The sequence below is a fragment of the Pleurodeles waltl genome, chromosome 3_2, assembly GCF_031143425.1.
Source record: "Pleurodeles waltl isolate 20211129_DDA chromosome 3_2, aPleWal1.hap1.20221129, whole genome shotgun sequence".
In the NCBI taxonomy this organism is placed as follows: domain Eukaryota; kingdom Metazoa; phylum Chordata; class Amphibia; order Caudata; family Salamandridae; genus Pleurodeles; species Pleurodeles waltl.
This window is the reverse complement of record NC_090441.1, coordinates 140,855,442-140,876,952: the sequence shown is the minus strand read 5'-3', so window position 1 is coordinate 140,876,952 and position 21,511 is coordinate 140,855,442.

Genomic DNA, 21,511 nt, shown 5'->3' with positions numbered 1-21,511 from the left:
GCTGGCATCAGAGAGAGCTCCTCCTTACCTAACTTAAGGTTCTATCCAATACAGCGCAAAGCAAAGCCCCTCAAAGCCTCATCACACAGCTGTAAGCTTCATCAAGAACGATGTCGAGCGACACGAAGCCCTGCAAAGACTTGACGCACAGCTGTCATCCTCATTGGACTCAATGCACAGCGATGCACAGCCTCGTTGCACAGCTGCCACCTTTTTCAGAACCAATGTTTAGTGATACAAAGCCCCACCAAACCTCACAACACAGTTCATCAGAACCAATGTAGAGCGACGCAAAGCCCAACAAAGTCTTGCCGCACAGCTTCATTGTAACTAACACCGGATGATGCAGGATGATGAGAAGCCTCCCAAAGCAATGCCACACAAACCAAGCACTTAGCACAAAAGGTAAAATCCTTAGCAGGCCAAACTTGGTCCTGTTCCCAGCCTGCACTCCATCACAGTCCATCTGAACTTGTGAGTATGTCCCGGTCCAGCACGTCCATGTACCCTCAATTGGTGACAATCCTTTTATATAAATCTTCAAAATTCCATATCTCTAGTTCTCCTATTTGGATTTTTGTCATTTTGGTGTCAAATCATTTATAAAACTTTGCTCTATTTTGCCAAATTGGTGGAGGATTTTTCTTGTGTTGTAGTTTGACCTTATTGCTGTTTGCGTGCCTCATAAATACTTTACACATTGCTTCTAAGTAAAACCTGAGGGTTAAGCACAGCTTAATTTAGTGACTTTTTGTGGTTCACCCTCACAGGGATTGTGGCTGTTAGTTTAGTAGGGATGCACCCCCCTCAGCCAACAGCCCAATTACTTACACACCCTCTGAAAGGTGAGATGCTCAGGTGATCCATGCTCACTCAGAAATTGTGAGTCTCTCTTCAAAGGAAAGGAAGATCCAGGTAGCACAAGAATACTTTTGGGAGTAACCACAGTTTATTTTAATGTTGACCATAACAGTCAATGGTGACTGGTGGTCAAAATGTTTCAAATCAACCAAGTGTTTGTCAGTACCACCATATTTGTGGCAGCTCACTATATTTTTAGTGCTCAAAATAGTCTTTTTGAACCTCTTTATTTGTCTGATTTTTCTATTTTAGGAACTTTTTTGAAAATTATTGTGAAAAGTATTCTCAGACTAATCTGAATTTCACCTCAATTGTGGAATTGATTGTTATTGCTTCTACATATTAATCTAGTAATGTACCTGTTTAATTCTCACTTTACTGAACTAGTAATGCTGTACTTATTGGTTAAGGATTACTGTCCTCTTACTACCTAGTTATATATTGTAAACCTGTTGTCTGACAATTCAAATGGGTTTTTTCTACAGTTTTTTATAACTGTGGGCCAGATGTAGGAAGTTCTGATTTTGCAAATCAGAAATTGCGTGTCAGTGTGACTCGCAATTTCCGATTTGCAGAATCGGATGCAGAACGGTGTCTCAGACACCGTCTGCGATTCACTATGGGGTCGCAAAGACCCCCCTCATTAATATTAATGAGGTGGATTGCATTTGGCGACCCCATAGCGAGTCCCTGCACTCACAGGGATGGTGGCCTGCTGAAGACAGCAGACCTCCATGTCTGTGACTGCTTTTTAAATAAAGCAGTTTTTTTTTTTTTTTGCAGCCCGTTTTCGGAAAACGGGCTGCAAAAAAAAAACTCGGAAAACGAGTTGCAAAATAAAAAAAATAACTTAACCATTTGGTTTAATTTTTTCAGAGAAGGCAGTGGTCCATTGTACCACTGCCTGCTCTGAAAAAATATTTTTGACAACATTCACAAAGGGGAAGGGGTCCCATAGGGACCGCTTCCCTTTTGCGAATGGGTTACCACTAGTGTGACACTGGTGGTAACTGCGAATTGCTTTGCGACCGCATTCGCGGTCACAAAGCAATTTAGCACTGCGATGCGAGTCGCAAGTAGGAAGGGGACACCCCTTCCTATTTGCGAGTTGCATTCACAATTTGCGAGTCGGTACCGACTCGCAAATTGTGAATGAGCATCGCGATGAGCATTTTGCATGACGCAAATTGCGATTTTCACAGTTTGCACCATGCAAAATGCTTCCTACATCTGGCCCAATGTTCTCTAAAAGGTCAGTCATCACCTCGGGCCTTGTCCCTGTGTGAATGTGAAAGCACATAGATAAATAAGTAAATAAATAAAGTACAAATATGTTTCAAGAGAATAAGGCCCTCATCGTCACCTTGGCGGTAAGAACCGCTTACCGCCATGCTGACTAACGCCAACATACCGCCACCACAGCGGGTTACCGCTACCCATATTATGACACACATATAGGCCCTCATTCCAACCCTGGCGGTCCAAGACCGCCAGGGCCGCGGGCAACGGAAGCACCGCCAACAGGCTGGCGGTGCTTCATTGCCCATTCTGACCGCGGCGGTAAAGCAGCGGTCAGAAAAGGGGATCCGGCGGTTTCCCGCCGGATTTCCCCTGGCTGGGCTGAACCTCCATGGTGGCGCTGCAAGCAGCGCTGCCATGGGGATTCCGACCCCCTTCCCGCCAGCCTGTTTCTGGCGGTTTTTACCACCAGGAACAGGATGGCGGGAACGGTGTCGTGGGGGCCCTGGGGGCCCCTGCACTGCCCATGCCACTGGCATGGGCATTGCAGGGGCCCCCTAACAGGGCCCCAGCATGATTTTCACTGTCGGAGCAGGCTTCTGTGTTGCAGGCCCTTTCCCGCTGGGCCGGCGGGCGCCCAGCGGGAAAGTCAGAATGGCCCTGCGGTCTTTTGCCCGGGGGGTGTGGCCATTTGGCGGTTCCATCCAGGTGGCCGGCAACCGCCGCCCGCCCGGGTCAGAATGACCCCCAAAGTGTCTCCACAGGTGAGTCCTTTGACTTCTGAGATCTGTTTCCTCCAGGCTTTTTATGTCGTTGGTACCGCCCTGGAAAAAGTGGTGGATAGGTCTTCCGCCTAGCTGTTGGCGGTTACCGTCATTGTGCTTGTTGATTCTGCCGTGGCAGTCGGTGTGTTAAAGTGGATGTCTGTCTGAGCAGTTTCCGCCTTGGTCATAATTCCATTTTTGTTACCGCCGGCCTGTTGGCGGTATTACCGCTGCTTTATCACCGACCACTAGGGTTGTAATGAGGGCCTAAGTGTTTTTTGACTTGCCTATATATTTGGCACCGTTTGACAAATCTTCAAGGAATTGTCATAAAAAAGTAGCCTTGTGACTTTTGTTGCACATGGAAGTTTCGGGGTGATCGGTCAAGCGAGGACTGAGAAAAAGTGGGCTCCAAAACATTGTGTTTCCCATGTTAATTCTCATAGGACCTGTCAACACCTCTACAGCCCCAACCACTGGACAGAATTACACCACATTTAGCACAATGCTAGCCTGCGGTACCCAGATTGTGCTTTTCATCATTTGGTGTAAATCCATTCAGTAGTTTAGGAGATATTTAAGTGCAATTAAATTAGCATATCTCTGGCCACAAATACTTCGTGATTATTTCACACCCTGTGGCCAACCAGCGCTGCTCACTGAAAAAGGCCATGTGTGGCGCGGGGTTGGGTGGTTATAAGGGCTCGGCTACAGGCCCTGGCTGCAAGGCAAGCCCTTGTGATCAACACCTGCTGCGCACAGCCAAAGTCCATGCCTGCCAGGGGTTGGAATAATGTATGGTAATTAAAATTACTTTACATTAAAAAAACATAGAACTTCACTGAAAAAATGAAGGTCACAGAGACCTTATAGTTAGGTTCTGAATTTACTCGTACATAACCATAGAAATTCAGCAGTTATAGTTAGAGTTCTTTCACATACCTATAACTCTCGCACTTAGGTAACTATAACTCGCGCCCTCGCCATGCACTGCTACTTATCCCACAAATTACTGCACTTATGACATCTTTGATAACATCATTGATTTTATCAATGTAATATTTGTAGTAAAATTCTTGATGAACAAACTGTACATGGTGGAGACATGAGTTATAGTTAACCTAGGGCACGAGTTATAGTTACTTGGGATAACTCTAACTTTAACAGCTGAATTTCTATGGTTTTGTGTGTTTAAAATGTGAGCCTAACTATAAATTTATTTTAAGTGAATATATATACATATCTACATATATATATATATATATATATATATATATATATATATATGTGTGTGTATATGTATTTGATACATGTATTTGTATGTGTGCAGATGTATATAGATATATTTTACCTACTGGCACTTGCCAGTAGGTAGTTATAGTTAGGACCATGTATCCATAGGAAAAGCGTTTTTTTTTTGTCTACATCTTTGACACAGTTTGATGGATCTTCCCGAATTTTTCCCCTAAAGGTGTGTCTGTAATTCTTGTTGCGCATGGACATTTTCAGGGTGATTCGTCGAGCAGGGTGGAGAAAAAGGGGTGGGTCAGAAAAAAATATTTTTGTCTGTTAATTACCTTAGGAGTTTTGAACACGACTAAAGCCCGAATCGCTGGACGCAATTACACCAAATTTGGCAGAGAGCTAGATTTTTTTCTGATGATTTTGCTTTTTGTTATTTGGTGTAAATCTGCTCAGTAGTTGTTAAAAAACTTAAGATAATCCAAATTTGTATGTCTAGGGCTGCTGTTCCTCCCTGACGACTTCACGAGAAATAACAAATTCGTGCAGGGAAATTCAAAGCTCTGATTGGCTGCCAACACTAGGCAATAAAACATAGAACAACAGAAAAGGGGCCAGTATAGGAATACCATGACTTGCTGTGAACTTATTTATGTCAAAATGAAAAAAATAAAGTGTGGTGTCCTGTACTTGTTTTTAATTAAGCCCCCAGGTGGGCCAGGTCCAGTGGGCATTCCTCCTTTCTTAAATTCGAAGAAGGGGGTGCTCGTGGCCCACCTTCATGGGCATTTTTATGCCCGGGGGCCACCATCTCCTCGGGGCTCTTATTCATTATGTTCTGGGGTGCCTCAACCACCACCTTCCCAGGGCAAAAATTTAAAAAAACAGGGTGACTGTGTGGTCTCACCCGGCCTTGGGAACCATCACCTTTCCGTGGCCGGCCTGTGAAAACAGAAGGAGAGAATGGCCCTGTGGACCACCACCCCCCAGGGCCGGCTTCTGCGTTGTCCTGAGAGCCCACCCCCGGGACATAGCTGTTCGCTTTGACTTGGTGGGAGCTTTGACAGCTCCCACCAAGTCTGACAAAACACTCTGCTTCCAGCGGGTGAGAACTGTCAAAGTGCTCTCACCCGCTCGGAAAGAAGGTTTCATCTCTTTCGCTGACCACAGATATGCGGGTAGGGGAAGAAATTAAACTATTGCTCTTACACACAGGGAGCTACATGCTTAGCAGCTCCTTGTGCGCAATAGCAATGCCAGCTCCCGCAGGAGGAGGGGAGCTAGCTGGGACCATTGGGGCCTTGAGTCTCCCCCGCAGTCTCCATTGTGCACACTGGGTGCCCTGATTGGGACCAGGGCACCCATGGCCAGGCACCAGGGCAAGGGGTCATTGGGGCCAAAATAAGCCTGGAAGGGGGCCGCACAGCTTCCCTGCCCACCTTAATAGTATGCATATGTCTTTTGCCAGGATGATGTACAGCTTACCAAGAGGTTGCCCAGTGCATTTCCAGCTAACGTTGATGTTGCGTTCTTCAAGACATTTCTATAAAACAAAGAACCATTATGTCATATAGCTTAGAAGGACCATGATTTGGTGGAGATTTACATGTTTGTAGTCTTGTTGGCCTCTTCATAGGAGGCTTCATGTTGTCACAGAACTCTGGGGAAAGATGCACAAGGAACAATTACATTGCTAAATAAACACAATATCGCTGGGGACATTTCCTTGTGGTCTATTTTGGAGCAGTAGTGTAGAATACACACTGGACATTTACCCAATGAGGTAGCACTTACTGACTAACTAGTAGAAAGCACTTGAGTTGGGTAGACATCTTGTGCAAAACTGTGGACTCTTGCTGGATAAACGGGCAGGTGTGGTTCCTTTGTCGCTGTGACACTCAACAAGCTACTGACACACCCGCACAGACACTCACACACCCACTCATAGACACACCCATAAAATCACTCAGACACTCATGCACTCACTCACAGACCCACTCAGAGATTCATATACTCATTCACAGACCCATTCAGAGTCTCAGACACCCACTCATAGACCCACTTAGACCCCCACAGATCCACTCAGACATTCACACACCCACTCATAAACCCTCTCAGGCATTCATAAACCCACTTGCAGACCCACTCGGGCTCATGCACCCACTCACAGACCTACTCAGATACTTACGCACTGACTCACAGGTCTACTCAAAGACTCACACCCCCAATGACAGACCTACTCAGACACTCTCACACCTACTCACAGACCTACTATGGCACTTATGCACTCGCTCACACAATCTCTGTCAAAGGTTATTGATTACAGTTAGGAAATAAAATTCTAAAAACCTTAGAAATTCATTAAAAAAAATAAAGTGTGCAGGGAAGTGATAGTTAGGAAACAACATTAAGAAAAAACCTTAGGGATTCACTGAAAAAAACAAAGGTTACAGGGATATTATAGTGAGGCTTACATTTCACTTATACAAAACCAGTGTGTTAGACCTGACAGCCTTAGGGTGGTCACCCCTAACTTTTTGCCTGCCTCGCTCCACTTTTTGGACACTGTTTTTGCTGGCTTTTAGACTCTGCGCACTTTATCACTGCTAACCAGTGCTAAAGTGCATATGCTCTCTCCCTTTAAACATGGTAACCTTGGATGATACCTGATTGGGCTATTTAATTTACTTATAAGTCCCTAGTAATGTGCACTATATGTGCCTAGGGCCTGTAGATTAAATGCTACTAGTGGGCCTACAGCACTGGTTGTGCCACCCACTTAAGTAGCCCCTTTACCTTGTCTCAGGCCTGCCATTGCAAGGCCTGTGTGTGCAGTTTCACTGTCATCTCGACTTGGCATTTAAAAGTACTTGCCAAGCCTAAACCTCCCCTTTCTCCACATATAAGTCACCTCTAATGTGTGCCATAGGTAACCCCTAGAGCAGGGTGCTGTATGGGTGAAAGGCAGGACATGCACCTGTGTAGTTTACATGTCCTGGTAGTGTAAAACTCCTAAATTCGTTTTTACACTACTGTGAGGCCTGCTCCCTTCATAGGCTAACATTGGGGCTGCGTATTGAAGTGGTAGCTGCTGATCTGAAAGGAGTAGGAAGGTCATATTTAGTATGGCCAGAATGGTAATACCAAATCCTGCTGACTGGTGAAGTTGGATTTAATATTACTATTCTAGAAATGCCACTTTTAGAAAGTGAGCATGTCTTTGCACTTAAATCTCTCTGTGCCTTACAATCCACGTCTGGCTGGGCTTAGTTGACAGCTCCTTGTGCATTCACTCAGACACACCACAAACACAGGGTACTCAGCCTCACTTGCATACATCTGCATTTTGAATGGGTCTTCCTGGGCTGGGAGGGTGGAGGGCCTGCTCTCACACAAAGGACTGCCACACCCCCTACTGGGACCCTGGCAGACAGGATTGAACTGAAAGGGGACCTGGTGCACTTCTTAGCCACTCTTTGAAGTCTCCCCTACTTCAAAGGCACATTTGGTTATAAAACAGGGCCTCTGCCCTACCTCATCAGACATTTGCTGGAGAAGAAACCTGAACCAGAACCTGCATCCTGCCAAGAAGAAGTGCCCGGCTGCCTAAAAGACTCACCTCACTGCTTTCTACAAAGGACTGCTGCCTTGCTGTTGCCCTGCTGCCTTGCTGAACTCTTGCCTTGCTGCTGAAGTGCTCTCCAAGGGTTGGATAGAGCTTGCCTCCTGTTCCCTGAAGTCTCAGGACCAAAAAGACTTATCTTTTTCATTTGGACGCCTTGTGCGGCAAAAAATTTGACGCACAGCTTGCTCCCTGGTGAAATATTCACTGCACGCCAATCCGGAAAGACACCGCTTGACGCGACGCCTGCGGTGCGACCGGAACTTCGACGCACGGCTTTGCCTGGACAACGCAGCCCAACCCCAGAAAGGAAATCAACGCGACGCCTGCTGTGAGGGAGAAGATTCCACGCACAGCCCACCGGAACGACGTGCAGCCGGAAAACAAGCCTAGGATTCCACGCACAGACCCCGGGACATCTGGTAATCCCGCGAACCACAGAAGGAGACTGTCCGCGCGCCGGACAAAGACACATGACTTCCCCGCGTGAAAAAATAATGACGCAAGTCCGTGTGTGAAGGGGCGAAACCGACGCACACACGATTGTTCCATGTATCTCCTCCTCTGCGGCCCTTTGTGGAGATTTTCCACTTTAAACCAGGTACTTTGTGCTTGAAAGAGACTTTGGGGGTCATACCGACCCTGGCGGTCCATGACCGCCAGGGCCGGGGACCACGGAAGTACCGCCAACAGGCTGGCGGTGCTTCCTGGGCTATTCCGCGGTCAGAAAAGGGGAACCAGCGGTTTCCCGCCGGTTTTCCCCTGGCCCAGGGAATTCTCCATGGCGGCGCTGCTTGCGCGCCGCCATGGGGATTCCGACCCCCTTCCCGCCAGCCTGTTTCTGGCGGTTTTCACCGCCAGAACCAGGATGGCGGGAACGGGTGTCGTGGGGCCCCTGGGGGCCCCTGCACTGCCCATGCCACTGGCCCCACACAGATTTTCACTGTCTGCTTTGCAGACAGTGAAAATCGCGACGGGTGCCACTGCACCCGTCGCACCAATGCAACTCCGCCGGCTCCATTCGGAGCCGGCTTCCTCGTTGCAGGGGCTTTCCCGCTGGGCCGGCGGGCGGCCTTTTGGCGGTCGCCCGCCGGCCCAGCGGGAAGGTTGGAATGGCCGCTGCGGTCTTTTGACCGCGGGGTGGTCATTCGGCGGTAACCGAAGAATGACCGCCTTTGTTTGCTTTTTAAAGACTTAAGACACTTTGGGGGTTATTACAACTTTGGAGGAGGTGTTAATCCGTCCCAAAAGTGACGGTAAAGTGACGGATATACCACCAGCCGTATTACGAGTCCATTATATCCTATGGAACTCGTAATACGGCTGGTGGTATATCCGTCACTTTACCGTCACTTTTGGGACGGATTAACACCTCCTCCAAAGTTGTAATAACCCCCTTTATATCACTTTTCAGGGGTATCTCTACAATTTTATATTGCATCTTTATTCGTTTCGACCTGCAGATATCCAGATAAATATTATATATTTTTCTAAACACTGTGTGGTGTATTTTTGTGGTGCTGTATTGTGTTATTGTATGATTTATTGCACAAATACTTTACACATTGCCTTCTAAGTTAAGCCTGACTGCTCGTGCCAAGCTACCAGAGGGTGGACACAGGATAATTTGGATTGTGTGTGATTTACCCTGACTAGAGTGAGGGTTCTTGCTTGGACAGAGGGTAACCTGACTGCCAACCAAAAACCCAATTTCTAACACAGTGAAATTCAGTTATAGTTACCTGAGCTAAACACACCTTACGCCCCTGCAATGCACTGCTTATGACCTCACATGTTGCATCACTCATGACATGGTCAGTGACATCACTGAAGGCAACACTGATGACATCTCAAATGACATCATCCACAGAAAAACTCACACACACACTCACACCTCTATACAATCTCTCATACACCCACTCACACACCCACACTATCACTCTCATACCTACTCACAGACCCACACAAGTACTCACACAACCACTCACTCATCCATAGATCCACCTACAAACCCACTAACTCACTCATACAGGCAATCACACAATCACTTACTCACCCATACAGTTACTCATACAAACACTGACTCACCCATACAGCCACTCACAGAGCCACATACTCATCTATACAGCTACTTACACACACACTTATTCACCTGTACAGCCACTCACAAACCCACTCACTCACCCATACAGCCTCTCAACACAGCCACTCACTCACCCAAACAAGTGCTCACACACTCAATCACACCCACGCACACAACCACTTGCATACCCATTCACACAGCCATACAAGCACTCACATGCTCTACAATACATCCACTCACACACCAACTCACTTAACAGCCACTTAAAAAGTCACTCACTTAGCCATATAGCCACTTACAAAGCCAGTCATTCACTCATACAGCCATTCAGACACCCACTAACTCACCCATACGGTCACTTACGCACGCTCCCATACAGCCACTCACACACGAACTCACTCACCCATAGAGCCACCTACACTCCCACTCACTCACCAACATAGTCACTCACAGAGCCACCCACTCACCCACACAGCTACTCGCATACCTACTTATACACCCATACAGGGAGTGGCACATCCACTCACACACCCATACAGGCACTCAGACACACACTTACACACGGATACACACAGTTACACAGCCTCTCCCATATGTTAGGAATAGTATCACTCATGAGTAGGACAGAAAGCATTATTTTAACTTTTGTAGTACCTTAGTATATAAGCTTAACACTCATAAACATTTGGAAAACACACTCACACTCACTGGATTATGTCACCAGTGACATCTTTAGAGATGTTTTGGAGATGTCATCAGTGATATCACTGACCATGTCATGAGTGATGTAATATCTGGGGGTCATAGGCAGTGAATTGTGGGGTGTAAGGTATAATTAGCTCAGGTGCCAAGTGTTGCATAAAGTGTACACTGTTCTTAGTAGTTACTTTTTGATACTCTGTGGTGTATTTTTCATGAGAGTTTCACTGTCTGCAAACAGGGTAAACCCTCTTCATAGAATGAATGCAGTTTACTGTTTCCACTTCTCTACTCATATCAACTTAATTTCTTAATGTAGGCTCAGTGACTGCTCGCTGCTTGGTTCAGACAGACCACAGACCCATCAGATGGCTAATGCAGATGAAGAGTTAAAATTCCCAAAGTTTTAGGGTGGTCCATCTCCCTAAAAGAAATGGTCTTTACAGTGGAACACAGTCCTGAAACAGACCACCCCAGTGCTCATGCAGGTCCTTCTGCCTTAGTGAAGAGAATTCCCAAGGGGTTGTGTGATTCTTCCCACTTTCTGCTGGGGGGCACATGTTCAACTTGCCATTGTTTGTGAGGTTTCCCCAAACTTTTACCTTCAGACCTCCTGTGTTTGCTGACTTTGTTTTCGCTGGCTCTAGGATTATGAGCACTTTACCACGGGTGACCAGTTCTAACGTGCTTTTGCTCTTGCCCTAAACATAGTAACATTAGCATATACCCAATTGGCATATTTAATTTACTTATTGATCCCTAGTAAAGTGCACTACTTGTGCCCTAGGCCAGTGAACTAAATGTTGCTAGTGGACCTGCAGCATTGATTGTGCCACCCACCTAAGTAGCCCTTTAAACATGCCTCAGTCCTGTCATTGCAGAGCCTGTGTGAGTGGTTTTGAACTGCCATTTTGCCCTGGCAAAATAAATCTTTTACCAGGCCTTTTTATTCCATATATGTCACCACTAGGGTAGGCCCTGGACAGCCCAGAAGGCAGGGTGAAATGTATTTAAAAAGTAGGGCATGTCCTTTTAATTTTTACATGTCCTGGTGATGAAAAACTCCTAAATCCATTTTTCACCACTGCAAGGTCAATCTATCCCATAGCTTATTACATTTTAGAAACATAGGCCCTCATTACGATCTCGGCAGTTAAAAATGCGGGGAAAAGGACCGTAACATTGACAGCGGCTCCAAATGGAGCCGCGGCCAATGTTGGTGTGCGGCGGGTGCAGCTGAACCTGTCACACAGATCACTGCCCGTAAATCGGGCAGTGACCTGCGCGATGGGGCACTGCACAGGGGGGCCGCGGAGCACCCCTTCCGCCAGCCCTTTTCTGGTGGGGAACCCACCAGGGAAAGGCTGGCGGCAGAAGGGATCATGATCCGAGGGGCAGCGTTGCTTGCAGTGCTGCCCTGTTGGAAAATGATTCCCTCTACCGTCAGGCTACCTGTCGGCGGCAGCCTGGCGGGCCCTCACTGTGTTAATTATATGGCGGTCTGAACTGCTGGGGTTAGTAATGACCCCCATAGTGTCCAAATGGGAAGAGATAACCCCTTCAAGTTTGGTGTTTCTGGAATCACAATTTAAAATCATAATTTATGGTGGAGTTGGATTTTAAATGACAGTTCTGAAAATGCCGCTACTAGAAAGTTGGCATTTTTTAACCTTAGCCATTTGGTGCCTGCAGCCTGTCTCTGGTAACATGACTGGGTGTAGTTGGCATGTGAGCCCCCTAGACAGCCACACACAATGAGTGCTTAGGTGTGTTTTGATGTGTCATCTGTGACTTGATGGGCCGTCCCGGGCATTATGGGAAGGTGGAGCTAGACACAGACTCATTTACACCTGAAAAGGCTCTGTCTTGTCCCCACACAATGGGCTGAATAGCCCTGTTGTTAGACTGGAGCCATGGCAGGGAGGGCCAGACATCTGTTCACTTCAAAGGCATGTCTTTGAAGTCTCCTTCACATCAAAGGCACCACTGGGTACCAGAACTGGACCTCAGACACCTCCACTTCAGTATGCTTCTGGACCTGTGAATACTTTGCCAGGCAAAAGGGCTACCACTCTGCTGGGCTCCTGCTTTTCTGTGCTGACCTGTTGCTCGCTGCCCTCTTGTCTGGCAGTGAGATGAACTGGACCTGCAGCTCTCCAACCCGGAACAGACTTCCAGCTACCCTGCATTTGTATCTGAACTCTGCTATATGTGTGTCTACCTTTCCAGGTGGTGCCACCCCAGTCCTGGACACTTTTAAGTTGGTGCAAGGAGCATCCCAGTAGAGCCGATGCATCTTCTCTGTTGAGCAGCATATACCCGAGCAGAACCGACACATCTCCTTGGCTCACTGGCGCACCCTCAAGCAAACCAACAGATCACCACTGCTGCAATGAAAGGATCCAGGGCAGAAGACGTGCATAGTCGCTGCAGGTCACATCTTGGGCTCGATGCATCGCCTTCAGAACCGCCTTCAGAACCGCCACAGTGCAATGCTTCCCTGGAGCAGGTCCGCACATCCCTCATCAATGACAATGCCAAATTTCTGCATCATTGGACCAAGACATAGGTCTTTACATCGCATGTCTCAATGATGGGATGCTCGACACCAAAACAACACGACCTCGCTCCACAGCCTCTCCACATCATGGAACCAGCACCTACCATTGGCTGGGCAATGTATCTCGCTTCAGATTCACACAATCGCTCCACAACCAGGATTTAAGGTACTTTGCTCAGTGGGCCTAACTGGCAGGGGCGGTTCCTCCTGAAGGTCAGAGGAGCATCACCCCGCATGTTGTGAGCGAATTACATTTTATGGTAAAACCGTTTTACAGAGCATGGGGTGAGGCTGATTCCTGAGGTTTCAGAATGACTGCATCTCCTACCAATGATGCATGCCAGATTGGCCGGCTGTTTTGAGATGGCCAGCCCAATATGCACACTTTCGGGCCCAGCAATCCCAGTGCTGTGAAACAGCCAAGAGATTGGTGCCACTGGACCCTATCCTCAAAATAAGCGCTGGGTTAAGCCTGCTCCAACCAATCCTGGAGCAGCTATCATACTGAAAACAGCATGAGATCAGCTCCAGGATTGGTTGGATTCGCATTGCACTAGGCAGGTCCTTCCCTTTCCTGCTTGTCATCACCAGGATCCCGCCGAGATACACCAGACGGCATAGAGGGTCTGCAGCATATATGGTGAATTGTTTCTGCATCACGACCCATCATATTTTATTGTTGCCAGCCACCACTGCAAACTGGGTCCCTGTAGCCAGCCTGCGCTCCATTGTGGTCGGCCTGAACTTTGTCCAGGTCCAGTGCGACCAGAAATCCTCAGTTGTCTCTTTTTACTTCTAATCACTATTCTACATTTTATTTGTTTAAAATTCAACTGAGTGGATTTTTGTCACTTGGGTCTTGTTTTGTGTATTTACTTAGGTTTTGTTCTAACCACATGTGGTATCCTTTTTGGGTGGTGTTTTCACTGTTTTACTGTTTAAAGTGTTGCACACATTTCCATCAAGTTAAGCATGACTGCTCTGTTCCAAGCTACCACAGGATGAGCACAGCTTAATTTGGGGTTTGAATGTGCCTTACCCTGATAGGAATAGTGGTTGCTGCTTGACCAGGGCTTATACCAGAGTCAACCAACAACCCAATTTCTCACACATTGCATGGTGGGGTGCAAGTTATAGTTAGCTCTGCTAACTATAACTGGTGAAATTCTGTGTTTTTGTTTTATTTCAAAACTTGAATGTTGTCACTGACAACTTCACCTAAAAATAACAGTACTTTAACCTTTATTGTTTTCAGTGAATTTCTAGTTTAAAAAAAAAAAAAAAAAAAAGATCATTTTATCACACCTAATTATAACATTACTTTAAACTTTGATTTTTTTCAGTGAACTTCTAGGGATTTTTTAACAAAAAGTAATATTTTATTACCAAACGTAAAGCCATTTCCCCCGTGTGAACAGCCTTTGGCCATGTGTTTCGGGGGGTTGACCACAGTGCCTCTTGTTTTTTGAGGCAACCCCCCCTCCACAAGCCTTGTTAAGCCCTTGTCAGACCCAGTCACTCATTTAAATAAAGGGGAGGTGGCTCTGTGGCCCTTCTCCCTGAGCAGCTACTGCCCCAGGAACCCCATCTCACAGATCCAGCATTTCCAAACGTTGGGTGTCCTGGTGCTCACCCAGGGCACCCACCATATATTAGTTGGGAGCGGCAGGTGGAGCAACAAGGTCCCCAGTGGCCCAAGCCAGCAAACTGCATACAGCAGGAATGGGTATTGCTTCTGCCCACAGGGAGCAGATTTTATTGGTGCTCTCTGCGAGTGAGAGCAAAGTTTTGATTTGTTTCCCTGCCTGCATCAGTGCGTGAAAGGAAACAGATCAAAAGTTTCCTCTCAGCTGGCTGGAGCATTTTCAAAGGTCCTGCTCACTGAGAGCAAATTTTATGCTTGCTCCCTCTTGATGTGAGTTTTTAAAGTACTCATGCTAAGCAAGAGCAAACACAGGTTTCCCTGTCTGCGCCAGTGTGAACAGGAAAACTGCTATGTCGTTGGGTTGACCTCTTCAGGGTCAATATTGGCTCAGGAAGGGGGAGAGAGCACTGCCCCTTTTCCTTAAAGTAATAGGCCCCAGGGGTGGCCTCCCTGGGGTCATTAGAGGTTCGGTAAAGGGGTGCTCCTCTCCCCTTATTTAATTATTTTGGCCCTGAGGGTGGGCTTCTCAGGCCTCTAATGGCTTTTGGAAGGGGGCTGTGCATCCCTCCTCCCCATACACAATAGTTTTGATTCCAATGATCGACTCCAGGCCTTGGGTGGCCTAGGGAGGCCCATATATGTAAAACCTGTAAAGGCTAAGGGAGGGGAGCTGTGTGTCCATTATTAAAACAAAGCAGCTCCTGCTGCTATTTATTTTTATGATACCACAGGAGTCCTCCCGAATCACACCAATATTTGTCTTTGTTTTTTTCTTTTGCCCCCAGGGGTCCATCTGGCCCCCCTCCTCCCAGGGGGGTCAGGGTATCCTCACTATGCTCCCTTATATTTTTTATAAACATGTTCAGGCCAGGCAACTATGTCCCCAATTCCTGTAATGGGTAACATTTTTCTCATGTTGTTAGCAATCAATCAGTGTGCTCACTCCTGTGGGAGCCTGACTCCTGCAGAGAGTGAGATGGCCCAAGGGAAGTAAAGCACCTTTGACCAATCAGAACCTTATATTTTTAAATTAGCACTCTGGAAAGAGTTTTCAAGACTCTCACTGACCCAACCGTCCAGATGTACAATTATATTTTATCCTTAATTACTCAAAAAATGCAGAACAAATGTCCAGCGAAACAAAAAGCATAATCTGCGGACCAGGATCTAGCTACCTGCCAAATTTGGTGTAATTCCGTTCAGCAGTTTTTGCTGTAGGCCATACTAAAGAAGTCCATAGAATATGCATAGGGATTTTGGGGGTCATTCTGACCCCCGCGGGCGGCGGGAGCCGCCATATGGCCGCTCCGCGGTCGAAAGACCGCGGAGGCCATTCTGGCTTTCCCGCTGGGCTGGCGGGCGACCGCCAGAAGGCCGCCCGCCAGCCCAGCGGGAAACCCCTCCCCACGAGGAAGCCGGCTCCGAATGGAGCCGGCGGAGTGGGTATGTGCGACGGGTGCAGTGGCAGCCGTCGCGTATTTCAGTGTCTGCAAAGCAGACACTGAAATACAAAGTGGGGCCCTCTTACGGGGGCCCCTGCAGTGCCCATGCCATTGGCATGGGCACTGCAGGGGCCCCCAGGGGCCCCACAACACCCCATACCGCCATCCTGTTCCTGGCGGGCGACCCGCCAGGAACAGGATGGCGGTATGGGGTGTCAGAATCCCCATGGCGGCGCAGCAAGCTGCGCCGCCATGGAGGATTCTGCAGGACAGCGGAAAACCGGCGGGAGACCGCCGGTTTTCCTGTTCTGACCGCGGCTGAACCGCCGCTGTCAGAATGTCCTGAGGAGCACCGCCAGCCTGTTGGCGGTGCTCCCGCATCCCCTGCCCCGGCGGTCCTTGACCGCCGGGGTCGGAATGACCCCCTTTATGTTTTGGGACCCTCCTTTTAGTCTCGGCTTCCTCTTGATGTAGCACCCCGAAACTTTCCATGCACAAACTAGTCAAAAGACAGCACTTTTTTGGGAAAGTTCTGTGGATATTCATCAAATGGTGCCACAGTTATAAGCAACACATAAAATGCTACCACAGCTTCAAAGTAATGTTGTTGTCTATTTATGCCATATGTTAAAGCTAACCTGTTTTAACAGAGTCTGATGTGCACTGTGGTACAAGTATATGTGTACGACATGAAGGTGGCAACAATTTGTCATCTATGTGCCTTTGATTCTGTGTTGCACATGACGGTATTAGGAGGTATGCTAATGTGTTTATTTGGTAGAAGGCAGTGTATGAACATGTGTGGACCATGAGGAGTCTTGTGCCAGAGTTACTGGCCAATCAGAAGTTATTGTTCCAAAAAAGCATCAAAGAGGGGCTCTTGTCTAAGGCATCCTAGGGCTTCTTTACTGCTGACACTCAAACTCAAGGCTAACTACCCATTTTGGCTCTTAACTCTCAAGAAAGAGAAACGAAACATCATAAAGCTGTGGCAGAAAAGTGTTGTTGGATGTAAAATCAGAATTCAACATTGCACTACATTAATACTGGGCAATCCAATGTCCAGCTAGTGCTTGTACTTTAAAAATGATGTTAATGTTCACACAATTAAATTCCACTCAAAAAATCACTGAGAAATATTAAGTTACAGTGAGAACAATAGTAGGGAACCATGCTATGCGACCTTGCAACAATAACCACAGTTAAAATCACCAAACTTACGGATTTAACATAGGTGACAGAAGAACCTATAAATCAAGTCTGCTTCTTTTATATGGGATTTTACAAGCAACTATGGCGCATATTTCTACTCTGTTTGCACCGGATTTGGACTTATTTTTTTTACGCAAATCCAGCGCAAACTTAACTCCATATTTATATTTTGACGCTAGACCCGTCTAGCGTAAAAAATATGGAGTTAATATCATTTTAAGGATGAGTGAAACCACCTTGCGTCAATGAGATGCAAGGTAGGCATTCACGTCCAGAAAATGACTCAAACACCCTGGCACCATATTTATCCACCTGGGCAAAAATGATCCACGGGGGGAGGTGGACCTGAAAAATGATGCTAAGCCTGATTTGCGTCAAATTTTAATGCCTGGGTCTGGGCAGGCATTACAACGAGGCAAACCCACCACTACTTAAGGAATACACACACAAGCAACATTACAGAACACAACATGGAGGTGCTACTGATGCAAGACAATGCCGAGCACAGGACCAACGGCAGCAGCCACCACCACCCCAACGCGGCCCACAAAGGCAAACCAGAACGCAGGAGAAGGTCTTCAGGATCAGGACAACCCTCTATGGCCTCAGGGAACAGGACATCATTCGGAGGTATCAACTCAACTGGCAAGCCATACAGCAGCTGCTGTGCCATATTGAGCCACAACAAACAGCTAACCTACAGACACCACGCAACATATACCGGTGACCAAGCTGCTAGCTGTCTTGCATATGTTGGCAAGTGGCTCCTTCTAGACAATGGGTGTCCTGGTTGCTGGGGTATTACAACCCTCATTCTTGGCCTTCCTGGCCAAGGTGTTAAATGCCATAATCTCCCTCACACCCCACCACATCAGCTTCCCCAACACGCAGCGGAATCAGCAGGAGATAAAACAGGGCTTCTATCAAATCCATGGCTTCCCGCATGTGCTTGGTGCATTGACTGCACCCATGTCGGGATCGATCCACCTGCAGCAACAGAAAGCACACGCATTCCATCAATGTGCAGGCCACAGTTGACCACCAGGGATTGTTCACTAACATCTTGGCCAAGTATCCTGGGAGTGTCCATGAATCATTTATATTCCGGCACAGCAGGATCAATCAGCACTTCCAGGACTAACAATATGGCAATGGCCTTCTTGTTGGTCAGTCAATAAACCTAGAAATGTACACACAGCACAACAACCCTGTAAGAACACACAAAACATACACCACTACATTGCAGGGTGACACTGAGGTGTGACAATGGTAGTTATATTGTACACCCTGACACAATGGGATACACACCTCTGGACAAATGACGGCTGCCACAAACCTTAGCTGCCACTCTAGAGCAACAAGGGACCAATGTGAAACCCCACAGTGACAATGACATGGGCTGCACTGGAAGTGCAACTTGGAAGATGAACCATTTACAATGACATTAGGCCACATAGTCAATTGGCCACCCTCCCAAGCAGTAAGTGGCATGAAAGGGGTGTGCAATGTGTGTTGCAGCCGGTCTAACACCATGAGACACATAGCATGATGATGCTGACTCACATGTAGGTGACACTGAAATACTAAGGCAGTCCCAACATAATACATCACTCCTGGGGTGCTGTTGCCAGGTTGCAATAAGGAAGTGGACTGTGCTATAAACACATATTGATGTGGCATGAATGCAAGCTGCACACTGCTGCACACACTGAAAGAGCCAATTGTCGATCAATCTAGCATATGTACAGGGAGATGTCCCTTCCTGCACAGATACATCAACCTCCACAAGGCAGTTAGCCAGGTTCCCTGGAGCAAGTTCAGTAGTGTAGGTGCATGGTTGCACATGAGCTACTGGCAGAGGGAAAAACAAAGGCTTGCCTAGAAACAAGTCAAACATGGCACAATTGTGCATTCTCACTACTGAACACGTCAGTGCTGCCAACTTATGGAGGTGTGTTGTGCATTGTCGCCTAACCACATCAAAGGGCCTCATTGTTGCATTTCATCTCAATGACATATGTCTAAATGGATGGGATGTCCAGGCCATGTAGTGCAACCATGTTACCAAGACATCTGAATCCATTGTGTGTGTGGAAGTATCATGTCCCCTCCAGTGAAAGCACACTAAAACATGTTGGACACTACACAACGCATGGTACATACATACTGACCAACAGTTTGGAAAATAAGTCATAGATCACAGGTCAATGAGCCAAGCACAAATTGTCAAGTCAAACAACCCACTGCAGAAAAAAAAATCACAGAAGCCCAGGATCTCACAAAATACCACAAACACATATGAGTCACAGACAACACAAGATATCAACTGTCATGCTACATGACATTCGTGTTGCAAGCACTAACAAAATACTCACTCCTATTTTCTTTTTCAGCTGATCAGGATTACGGGATCCAGCCATGGAGCATGACCCCATTCCCCAACCCAAGCACAGCAGCAGAGCGTGCCTATAGTGAGGCACATCGGAGGATATGCACCATTGTCGAAAGGACCTTTGGCATCCTGAAGTCCATATTCAGGTACCTGGACATCACAGGGGGCAGCCTCCTATATGCCCCACACATTGTGTGTAAAATTATACTTACCTGTGCTATCCTGCACAACATTTGTGTGAAGAGGAACATTCCTTTATATGAGCCAAACCAAGAACTGCCTGAGGAGGAGGATGGTACCAGGGAAAATGAGGGGGACAGCAGAACACAGCTGCAGGAATGTGCCGCAGACAGCAAATTGTACAAAACATTTTCGTTTAATAGTAGCTCTACACACCATGTTAAGATATGTAAATAAACACCTTACTTGATCACACAGTCCTGCTCTGGTTTCTTCATTCTCCATCACATGTTCCTTAGGAATGTGAGTATTACCTCAGGGAGCATGTACAAAGACAAGTCTGACTACTTCTGATGCAACATCACATGTGATGTGTATGATTGTACAGCAAACATCACAAACATATAAAAAATACTAATCTCTTGAATTTCACATTTGAAGGACAAAATCAATGGACCACAGCATGTGACTCACATCCACTTTGCCAACATGGTCTACTGTAGCATATGAAAAACAACTATGACATCTCCAATCATAAGGTAAAAAAGTGCCCCATTCATGAGGCAGTGGATGTGAAATATCAGTGGAAACAGGAATGTATGAACAGACCCCTGGCATTAGTAAGTGTGACACGTGCAGTCTCTGTAAGAAGCTTGTGTGACAAGGGGTGCATCATTTGTGAAAATGGATAGCATGAGTCTCCCAGGTATGACAAGCAATGTTCACAACACATGCCCTGTGCAGTCCATCCATGGAAATCAGTCCTGCCACTGCCATGTGTTACGTCTCTGCTCTCCCACCTCTAGGGGGCGCTGTAAATGGACTATCTGTACTCTGGGAATCATCATCAACACTCACCCAGAGTCCCTTTCTGACTCCTGTTTGCTTCCCTTTTCCATGTGGCATGCTATAGAATAACTACATTAGCTTCCATGGACTTCAGGTTTCATAATGCACTGTCTGATAGTTGGTAAGGCCTGTAATCTTCTGTCCATTGCTTCCTATGGGAAAAGTCAATTTGTCCCTTTATACTGGATTCTCTTCTCCAGGACTTGTAAGAGACTGAAGCTGCACACACCTATGATCTGTGACCTCTCTTGTGCAGCCCAGCCATGTGACTCTGTCCTGGACTTGCTGCTGCTGGAACTGCTTAGAAGCTGCCATTCCCTGAAGCTCCTCATCGTGTATTGGAGTACGATTCCTTTGTGTTCCAGACCCCTTGTTGGATTGTGTTACAGTCCTGATTCAGCCTGTTCCAGTCAGGGTCTGCTCCCAGTTTCTCAGCCTTGTTCACGTTTGTTTTAGCCAGAGCCTGCTTTCTGTTTCCCAGGTCAGTTCCTGCATTTGTGTCAGCCTGAGCCTGTTCCCTGTTCGTGGCTTTGCCTCCTAGTTGGCTCCTTCACTTTCTGTTTCCTCTTGGGTTATCATGTCTGATAAGTGTCCTATCAGTCCTCACCAGTGTATGAGTGTTTTACTTAGTATTTGGGTTGGCACCTGGTTTCCAGGAGGCAAATCTATCCCCCATCCTTTGTCTAGTATTGCATGTAGTCTTTAGTGCCTAACAGTGACA